This window comes from Dipodomys spectabilis, unplaced genomic scaffold, assembly GCF_019054845.1.
Source record: "Dipodomys spectabilis isolate Male_0828 unplaced genomic scaffold, ASM1905484v1 ptg000080l, whole genome shotgun sequence".
Lineage (NCBI taxonomy): Eukaryota > Metazoa > Chordata > Mammalia > Rodentia > Heteromyidae > Dipodomys > Dipodomys spectabilis.
Window position 1 is genome coordinate 5045281 of NW_024870757.1, and position 11291 is coordinate 5056571.

An 11291-nucleotide genomic window follows, 5' to 3' on the forward strand; every position below is an offset into this window, starting at 1 on the left:
AGCAGAAATTCTAAATAGCAGACATGGAGCATGAAAGAGAAAGAGAGAAAATGAGAGAGAGAGAAAGAGAGAGAGAAATATCATAATACTGGAAGTGCATAACAGATAAACAAGAGCTGTATGAGAACCTTCATACTGCTATCTTTAGACTCTCCATGTACATTTGAAGGTATTTGATGTCTGATAATCCATCAATATAAAAATATAAAGTAATTTTGATAAAAATTAAAGATTACTCAGAAGAAATTATAAATGCAAAAACAGTTTTCACAGAAGCAAACTCTCAGAGATATTTCATGACTTTGAAAAGGATGAAGTGGCTGAAGTTAGTATAAATTTAGAAGTATGACAATTCACAAAAACATAAAAAGATACTCATGTATTTCATTATATAACCCAAAGCAGAAAGTAAATGTTGTTCAGATGATTTTTAAAAGAACAGTCTCTCCGGTTCTTGGAAGGTGGCTCAGTGTTAGAGTGCTTGCCTTGCATGCATGAGGCCCTTGGTTTGATTCCTCAGCACCATATAAGGAGAAAAAGACAGATGTGATGCTGTGGCTCAAGTGGTAGCACTCAACTTGAGCTGAGGGATGGCACCCAGGACCCAGAGTTCAAGCCCCACAACCAACAAAAACCAAACCAAAAAACTAATCAAAACACAGTCTCTCACTTTTGTGGCCTCAACTCTGTAAAACCACTGCTTCAGCTTAAGGCTAAGATTTTATGTGTGGACATTTATCAACACTCCTGATTCAGACTCTAATTGAGAAAATTTTTAATCAATATTTTGTTCTTAATTTTGATCGCTGTGAATTCACATGCACCTATAAAAAATGGTCATCCCAGTAACATTTTCAAAATACCTCGTAATGATGACTTAAAAAAGTTGTATTATATTGCAAAAAAGAAAACAATGCAAAAAATAAAGAAAACCAATAATTAAATATTAATGATTAATAAAATAAAAGCCAAATACCAGTATTTCCAATAGTTGATGTATACTACATATTAGATTTTACAATTTGCTCATATTCCTGTACATTTAAAACTGGCTAAGATTATGATGTTCAACAAGAATTTTATAAGCTATGAGTACCCTTTAAATTTACACTGTAAGATAACTTTTTATGTCTCACTCATCACTGATACATGGCTTATATAATCATTTGTTCCTTGCTAACATATAAAGAAAAGAAGCCCTAAAGTTTCAACAGAAATTGTGTAGTTAAAGTCTTATCTCTTTGCTCTGTTTCTTTACACAAAGACTTTGCAACTTCTCATTAATAAATTTTCTATAAACTCTGAAATGTACATACTTAGTAATATATGTCAGCTACCATAAATCTTAAATACTTTATGGAAAAGTTTTATGACCTGACAGTCTTAATTTTGGCATATATAAGCGGGTTACCAAAATTAAACATATTTAAAACATTAAAACTTTTAACACACCTTAACACTTGCTGCAGTGTTCATTATGAGAGGTGCCCTGTATAGAATAATTGAATTCCTCCTCCTACACATCTCTTGAACAACAAACATCTGGACTCATTTTGTTTTTGTCATATCAATCTTGACTTTATTCTTAAATGTGTGCTTATGTAAAAAATATCTGGTTCTAAAATTTCACAATTCTTTTGAACTTGCTTTTTGTTGAATTATCTAGTTTAAAAAAATCAATTCCACTTTATATATAAAAAATGTTCTGTGCTCAATTCGGCAGCACATACACTAAAATTGGAACAATACAGAGAAGATTAGCATGGCCCCTGCGCAAGGATGACACCCAAATTCATGAAGCGTTCCACAACAACAGATGCTGGAGGGCATGTGACCAGAAGGGAACCCTACTATATTCTTGGTGGGAGTGTAAACTTGTTCACGCACTTGGAAAGCAGTATGGATGTTCCTCAAAGGGTTACACATAGAGCTCCTCTATGACCCAGCAATCCCACTTTTGTGCATTCACCCAAATGATCACTAACAAGGCCATTCTAAAACTACCAGCACAACTATGTTTATTGCAACATTATTTACCATAGCTTAGATATGGAACCAACCCCGATGCCCCACAATAGATTAATGGATCAAGAAAACATTGTGTGTGTGTGTGTGTGTGTGTGTGTGTGTGTGTGTGTGTGTGTGTGTGATGGAATTCTATCATCCATCAGAAAGAATGACATTGCCCAATTTGTTAGAAAATGGAAAGACTTGGAAAAATTTATATTAACTGAAATAAGCCAAGTCCAAAGAAACATAGGTCCCGTGGTATCCCTTATTTGCAATAAGTTATATATGTCTGGGAAAAGCAGAAAAGGTCAAAAGCTATGTGCATATGACTAGATAAGGTGATGTTAAACTAAATGAACCCAAGCTAGGGACACAAGTGTGTGTTTTTCCTTTCTTGCTGTTGTTTCTAATGCACTTATAATGTACGATGAGATTTTTTTTTTTAATTTGGTCGTCCCACACGGTATAACCCCTGTTTTCACTGTATTTGGTGTGATGCACCTGCATCTTTTATATACATTTCTCTAATTTGGAGAGGGAAAGGGGAAAACCAAAATGCTCAAATAGAGATACTGTTTGACCCATTAAAACAATGAGTTGCCCAAGACACTATGTTGAAATACTAACTTTACAATTTAGGCAGGGTGCGGGGGGGGGGGGGTGAAGTGTGTACTTGTGGAGGTGTAAGGGAGAGGTAGTTGGGGAAAAACAAAGGGGAGGTAACAATGTTAGATAGGAAATATACTCATTACTTTGCTCATGTAACTGTAACCCCTCTGTATAGTATTTTTACAATAAAAAACGTTTAAAAATGATGGAAGAGTTTATTTCCATTATTTTAACCATATAATATCATTAAACAAGAAATTAATGCAAAATACTGACCTGAAGATATTTTGAATAAGTGTATGTGTGTGTGTGTGTGTGCGCGCGTGTGTGCGTGTGCATGTGTGTGTGTGTGTGCATGTTGGCATGCCCAGAGTTTGAACTCAGAGCTTCAAGGATTTGCAAGGCCTTTCCTCTCTAGCTTTGTGAGCTATTATATGAGCTACATCTCCATTCCTGGACCTTTGCTAGTTCATTTAAATTTTTGAAAAATAATATTTTGATTTTTTTTTTGCCTTAATTGGCTTCCAACTCCTATCCACAGATCCCATGCTCCTTTGTAGATATGCCGGGTAGACAAGATTACAGGTATGACAAACCAGTACAAGGCTTTAGGAATAATTTTAAATGTAGAAGAAACTTTAGTTCAGGAGGGCCTGTTTTATTATTTCCTACTTTTAAAGCATTTTGGAGTGACTATATGTGAATTGTTTACGTTTTGGGATACTTAAAAGACAGTAAGTGATGGTATTTAAAAGTTTTAGTACTTTTTAAAAAGGATACTGGAACTGTGGGACAGAAAAATTTGGCTCTCTTTGGACCTCAATTTATAATCTCAGCACTGTGCATGATAACCCAAAGTCACCAACTCAGTCTGTGTTGAAGACAAAATGTGATAGAAAACAATTACCATGGGCAATATTTTTTATGCTATTATTTATTGGACAATATGAATATTGAATTGAGAGTATAAGAGAATGGAAAGATTTTACCTATATTTTTGTATTGCTGAAAGGCTTTTGGAAACTTTGACTCATTTCCTTCCTCACTATATGTCTTTGGACAATGCACTTAGTGCCTTGAATTACAATTTTTCTCAACACTAAAATGGTAATAACATTAGCATTACAGCAAATTTTTTAAGACCTAAGAGACATAAAACTTGTGAAATACTTAACATAAACTTCTATGAATGAGCTTTCAGTTTACCCAGTAGTTTTTTTTTTAATATTAAACAGAATGTGATATATATCACAGGAATCATTACATGTAGTGAGCAACCAGAAGTAATGTTATTTATTGACTATGCTGTGCTTCCAAGGAAACCAGCTGGATAACTTCTCATGCTGTAAATCAAACTGGTTATCTTATGTCTTGATAGTGTAAAACTATCAGTGACAGAATAATGAAGGAATGCTGTAGACTGGGGTGAAGTCCATATGATAATGTGCAAAACTCATAAAACGTAAAAGTAACTGAGCAGTATATTGAGTTTTACATCATTTAAGGTAAATTGCAAAGGCAGGGAAGACATAGAAGAATGAATTCTCCTTTTGATATCCTATCATACAAAGGTCCTTAGCAGGATGAACTCTTTCCTCATTCTTGTAGAGGCATCATCAGATGAGAGGAACTCTATTTTTGGGTTGCTTCCTTCAATTTATTCTTCAGTTTGAAACCTGAACTACATGAGACTGCAAGAAACCAAGGAGAATTAGACATACAGGATTTGGAAAGAGCAATCAGCATAAAATAAATAAAATACAGAGAGCCTTGTAAAAGATCTAAATAAATTGAGTTATATAGTCTCAAGTGTAAACAGAAAATGATTTAAGCAATATCATGTTATTGAAAATTGAAAATTGTGAGGAGTTGCTCAATTGTTTTCCTTTCTACTATATTGAATTAATTATTGATTTTGTATATAGAGATTAAAGATGAGATTAACAAGGAAATTGATTAAAAATCGACAAAAGTTCTGAATAGCCATATTTTGCAAAATGCCCTGAAAATCACCAGTGGGTTTACAAAGTTGTGTTTAATACCACTTCTATGCTGGATTAATGCTTTGTGAACAGAAGTCATTAGAGAAATGCAATTCAAAATTATTATGATACTACTTCATAACTATTATAACTCATCAAAAAAATCAAAGGAACTTGGTGTGGTAGTAAAGGCTTGTAATTCCAAGCATTTGGAAGGTTGGAGTAAGAGGATTTGAGCCTAAGGCCAGTCTGGGTACTGCACATAATAAAAACCTGCCTTTTCAAAAAACTCAAAACGTAATTATGTTGGTGATAGTGTGGAGAAAAGGAAATTTTCTACACTCGTGGTTAAAATACCAGTTATTATTCTCATTCTAGAAAGTAGTATGGAGTTTTCTAAAGAAATACAGAGTTGGAATATCATCTGACCCACCAATCATATGATTATTTCTCTCTGGGTAACTAGTAAATACATCTATAGTTCATTGTTATTCACATTATCCACAACAAGCAAGATATAAATCAAAGTTATGTGTTCAACTACAGACTAATAAAGCAACTGTGGTGCATGCACAAATATATTTTTGTTTCATCCCTAAACTAGCAAGAGACTTCTCCCGTTAGCCACAACTTACAATGACCTGAAAGATGTATTCTAAATAAAGAAAAATGTTGTCTTCTGATCTTTGTCCAAACACACACACACACACACACACACACACACACACACACACACACACACACACACACCAACCTAAAACAACAGAGAAATTTTTCAAAAAGTAAAGCAAACTGGAATTTCTAGGGCATTTATGTCACAATATAGATGATAGTAGATATACAGGATGACCAAGTGTAGAGTTGTAATGTACAATATGAGGATGCAGCGGACAACACTGGCTTTACATAGGAATGAAGCTAATTAAGTAGGAGTTGTTCTTCCTTGTAGGGGTTGCTCTTTTAGTTGTTCTCCTTCAGTAATGGATGAGATTAACATAATTCTTTAAATATACCTGCCGGTTTGTAGAAATAATAACAAATAAGATAGCAATAATGTTGTATGCTCAACATAGAACAAAATGTCAAATTAAAATACATGAGATTATCTTTGATATAAACTAATTATTACAAATAAGGGAACCCATTGGACATATGTTTCTTTAAGTCTGGCTTACTTCAGTTAATGTGATTTTTTCCAATATCTTCCATTTCCTGACAAAGAGGTGATATTATTCTTTCTGATGGAAGCATAGTATTCCATGTGTATATAGGTGTGTATGTGTGTGTGTGTGTGTGTGTGTGTGTGTGTGTGTGTTACATTTTCGTGATCAATTCTCTACTGAGGTGCATCTGGGTTGATTCCATATCTTAGCTATGGTAAATAATACTGTGATAAACATAATTGTGCCTTGTTTGTGGTCACTGTGATAAATACCCAGAAGTGGGATTACTGGGTAATAGGGGAGGGTTATTGTGTACATCAAGGATAATCTTAGTAGATGAGCAGAATAGCTCAATTGTTAAGTACATATGACCATATAAGGTGATTCCAAGCGAAATGAACTCCAAGACATGTTATTTGTTGTTGTTGTTCTTAATGTACTATGTGATTTCTTTTTAACCTTTTGTGTTTTCCTGACTTATCACTATATTTGATTTTGATACCCTGGGTTTTGTAAATAGGTTGGTCTCAACTAGGGAAGGGAAAGTGAAAAAAATGGAGAGACAAAGGACAAAGGGGAAACCTATGCAAAAGTGATAATCACAAGACAATATATTGGAAATACTCTTGGGGGGTTTGGGAGGGAAGAGGGAGAAAAATGAAGGAAGGGATAACAAGTTAGAAAAAAAGGAATTCATTACCTTACTTATGTAACTATAACCCCTTTGTACATTATCTTGACAATAAAATTTAAATAATAAAATAACATACATGAGAGCAGAAATACAGGAGATGGAAGTGGGGGAAATACTGTATTATACAATGAAGAGTAGAACAGCTGTAGACAACAGGAATTTTACAGTAACATAGGAAGTAATAAGCTATCATACAGATTTTCATCCTCATGTCAGTCACTAAAAAGGGGAAAATGCACAATCAGCAAACCAATAGAGGTAAAATAGAAAACTAAACAATTAAGGTGGAGGGCTGGGAAGGTGGCTCAGTAGTAGAGCACTTGCCTTGCATGCCTGAGACCCTGGGTTCAATTCCTCAGCACCACATAAACAAAAAGAAAAAAGGTGGAAGTGATGTTGTGGCTCAAGTGGTAGAGCGCTAGCCTTGAGCTGAAGAGCTGAGGGAAAGCGCCCAGGCCCAGAGTTCAGGCCCCATGGCTGGACGCCCCCCCAAAAAATATATAAAAAAACAATGAACATGGAGAGATGACTTGGAACAATAACAAATGACACAACTAGGAAACAAATAACAAGCTGGTGAGTTTAAAAAATATTACCCATAATTCTATTAAATGTTTTTTACATCACAATTTGTTAGAAATATACTTCAAATCACAGTTTAATAGTATATCATTATAATAATAGGTTACTTATTATTGATTTCTTAATATTGAATGTTTAATGTATAATTTTAGTAGCTATAGAAAAGAAAAATGTGAAACTAATTTTAATGATATATTTCAGGAATTGTAAAATTGAGAAGCATTAAAATTTAAACAATACATCATTATTGTTTCATTTATGTAAATTGATGTGGTAATTCAAATTGTATTCTACACTTAGCACTCAACATCAAATAGGAAATTATTGCACATGAATTTGGTATTAGGTTGAAGGGTGCAGCCTTGTGGTAAAATTCACACCACACAGTACACGAAGGTATGACTCCTCTCATCTAGCTTAAATTGTGGAAATTTGATTTCTACACGCATGTTAAATTCCTGTCTAGGTGACATCTATACATTTATATAAATTATATACACGAGGAGTATTTCAGATGACACTTAAAAGTCATATTCATTAATTAAATTTTTATTATTTTGTACCAAATAAATATTTATAGAGAGACTGAATTTCTGAGTAGATGATGGTGTATTTGTGCCAGATAATACTTACTGGGGCTTATTTTATATTCCTGACATTGTTTATACAGTTGGACTTAATTTTCCGTAAGGGGTTAAGTGTATTATATTGGATATATGAAAGTAAACTGAATGTTGATTCCATTAATCCTTTGCAATTTTTGTAATCCCAATATAAATTATCCATGTGTTTGAAGTAATGAAAACAACAACCGATATAAGCAACATGAATCAGTCTGTAGCAGACAAGTATTTTCACCTTTATTTTGATAGTTGTTCCTCTTTTACACTACAGAATATTCTTGGGAAAATGTGCTCCAGGCTGGCCACAATTGCAGAATATTATGGTTTAATCTATCAGTCCCATTGTTGGTAACACAGAAAATCTACTGATTCTTGTGGTTTTTATACCCTCCTACATTGCTGAAAGTTAGCATCACCTTTACTAACTTGAGGAAGGAAGCTATAGGGTCCTTTATATACAGGATCATTTCATTTGTGAAAAGGGATAGTTTTACTTCTTCCCTATTTGCATCCCCTTTATGGTTTTCTCTTGCCTATTGCTCTTGCTAGAAAGTACACTACTATATTGAAGAGTAGTAGAGAGAGTGGACATCCTTTTCTCATTCCTGTTTTTAATATATTCATGCCTCCACCTTTAGATATATACTTATTGTCATATCTTTGTCATACACATACACTAAAACTACCAGCACAACTATGTTTTTGCAGCATTATTATCATAGCTAAAATATGGAGCCAATCCAGATGCCCCTCAATAGATGAGTGGATCCAGAAAATGTGGTATATATACACAATGGAATTTCATGCTTCTATCAGAAAGAATGACAGAGCCTCTTTCTTAACAAAATGGAAAGACTTGGAAAAATCATATTATGTGAAGGAAGCCAGACTCAAAGTAACATAGGATCCATGGTTTCCCTCATTTTCATTAATTAATGTATGCTTAGGATAGTCCTGGCAGATAGGTTAACTTTTATTTTTTTCATTGTGGAAATACTGTATTGAGGGGTTAAAATTACATGGGCAAGATAATGATTACATTTCTTATCAAGCATTGTAGCCTTCCTCTTGGTTTCCCCTTCCCATCCCTTCCCATCAGTCCCCCGTCCCCTACCAGGTCCTCCTCCTCCCCCCAAGTGGTAATGTTTGTTTTTCCACATAACGACTTGTACATCTCATTGTTGCAATGGATCCACCTGTATCAAATGGCTATAATCAAGAACTCTAACAACAACAGATGCTGGAGGGGATGTGGACAGAATGGAACCTTACTGCATTGTTGGTGGGAGTGTAAATTTGTTCAACCATTTTGGAAAGCAGTATGGAGGTTCAAAAAACTCCACATAGAGCTCCCCTATGACCCAGCAATCCCACTTTTGGGCATTTACCCAAATGATCACAAACAAGGCCGCAATAAAGCTACCAGCACGACTATGTTTATTGCAGCATTATTTACCAGAGCTAAGATATGGAACCAACCATGATGTCCCTCAGTAGATGAATGGATCAAGAAAATGTGGTATATGTACACAATGGAATTCTATGCCTCCATCAGAAAGGTTCACTTTTTAAACTATTAACAATCCCTTTTTTCTCTCCCTCTTCCTCTCTGATTCCATTTGTGTGTGTGGGTTTGTGTGTGTGTGTGTGTGCGCGCGCGCATGTGTGTGCAGTAATGAAACTTGCCTTGGAGCCTCAAATTCTTGCTAGTTTTTTTTTTCACTCATGACTGACTGAGTCTGTACTATTTGAACCAATGTTTCATTCTGTCTTTGATTGAACAATTGAACATAAATGTCTCATGGATTGCTACTCCAGCCATGTGTGTGAACCATGAGCTTCCAATCTCAGCCTAGTGAGATAGAGATACTGGCATCCAGCTTTATTGTCAAGGGTCATTTGTTTTGTTTTGTTTTGTTGTTTGTTGTTTTCTGAATCCAAAATATGTAAGGAAAAAAATAATTTATTATCAGTACTAGTCACATAAAATATGAATTGTTTAAAGATTACCTTTATAATGTTAACCTTTTGCATCCACATTATGTGATTTTATTTTTTGAACTCTCTTGTTGCAGTCAAGTCACTTATATATAATTTGAAACTTCTTCTCTTGGTTTTATAGTGTGTTAGGTGTTTCAAAACAGAATTTATCTACTACTGAAGCAAGACCTTTATGATTATTCAATGTCCTGTAATCATGTTTATTACTGATCATCGCACCATTTGAGTACAAGTAGTTTCTTATAATATCTCCACATATTTTAGAATTCTATGCCATGCACACTTCTGCCAAATATGCAAGGGCATCCTTTGTAATTCTCCATGTATTTTCATGTAATTCCCTCTACTCTCAAGTGCTAAGTCCTTTGATGGTCATGTTGATTTTCTCCCCTGTTACATTCAACATTGCACCTTGGGAACTACTGGTGTGCACTACTGTACTTCCATCCGTTCTCCTTGTGCTTTGGCTTGTACCCCTCTTCACCTCGAAGGGACAGAAATTCAGGATATTTTCTTCAATCTTTATCTCAGACATCTATCTTTATTTTCTAGCAATACATTCATTGAATTCTTTCTGTAAAGTCTAATGCCTTGAAAATGATTACTGCATTGTCATGGTATTGTTATTTGGCATTAGGGAAGAACATGGGTCAGTAACTGTAACTTAGGTAAAAGAAGATTGCAATCATGGCTCAATAGATGTTGTTCATTGGATAATGTTTACTTCAAAGTCTGCCTCCCTGCTTTCTTTTCATTGTTTTTTTTTTCAATGTAGCCTTTTCTGGAAAATATTTTTGGGCCTAGTGAAGATCAATTCCTACTGTAATTAGTCATCAATTTTATTGCAACATCATTTCACAGATCCTTCTGAATTTCTTCAGGGTTTGTATAGTAGTGCTTCACATTCTTAGATATGTTTTAACATCGATGCATCCAATGATAAAGACACAATGCTTAAGTCACCATTTTGAGAACTAAAAAGAAACAATGCTGCAAACTCACTATTTGGCAATTTTCTGGTTTTAAATTCTTTTAGATTAAAATTGTTGCTGGAGAACAAACATTCTGTGTACAATTTTAGATTTTCCTAATTATTTTTAGTATACTTTCCAATGTTATATAAAGTTAAAACATTGCCACTTATTTTTATGATTTCTAAAATGCTCAGAGAAAAGGTTCTATTCATTAACAATTTTAAGACAATAGAGTGTCCATTGTGACTAAGTGAGACATTTTAAAATTTTATTTGTGGTCCTTAAAGGTTGTGCTAGGGAATCAATTCCAATGCTTTATGTGTCTTAGTCCACTTTGTGTCGCTCAGCCTAATGTGACCTGTGGTTTTATTTTCACTCAATTGGAATAAAGAAAAATTTCACTAGGAAGGAATTATTACTTGGTTACTTTCTCCAGTATCTCTCGCATACATAAAAGTAATATAATTCAAAACTTACAGAAAATTGTGTTCTATTAACAGTAACGGTTTACTTTTTGTAGCTCCACTCTTCAATAAGTCTTGCCACTTTCCTATCCCTACTTCCTATAAAACTTGACTGAATCCACTGGAAACACATTTCTCCTCCTTAAAAAGCACAACCTTAAGTAACCTACCCCCTGGTAGTCCTGCTAT

The 11291-nt window shown here is 34.4% G+C and overlaps 1 non-coding gene across 1 annotated transcript; it reads left to right on the forward strand.

Annotated features, from left to right (window-relative positions):
• The first annotated feature begins 1707 nt into the window (after nt 1-1707).
• On the forward strand, nt 1708-1814 carry LOC122110730. Its single transcript, XR_006147904.1, has one exon. It is a non-coding gene; the product is annotated as a U6 spliceosomal RNA (small nuclear RNA).
• The last annotated feature ends 9477 nt before the right edge of the window (nt 1815-11291 follow it).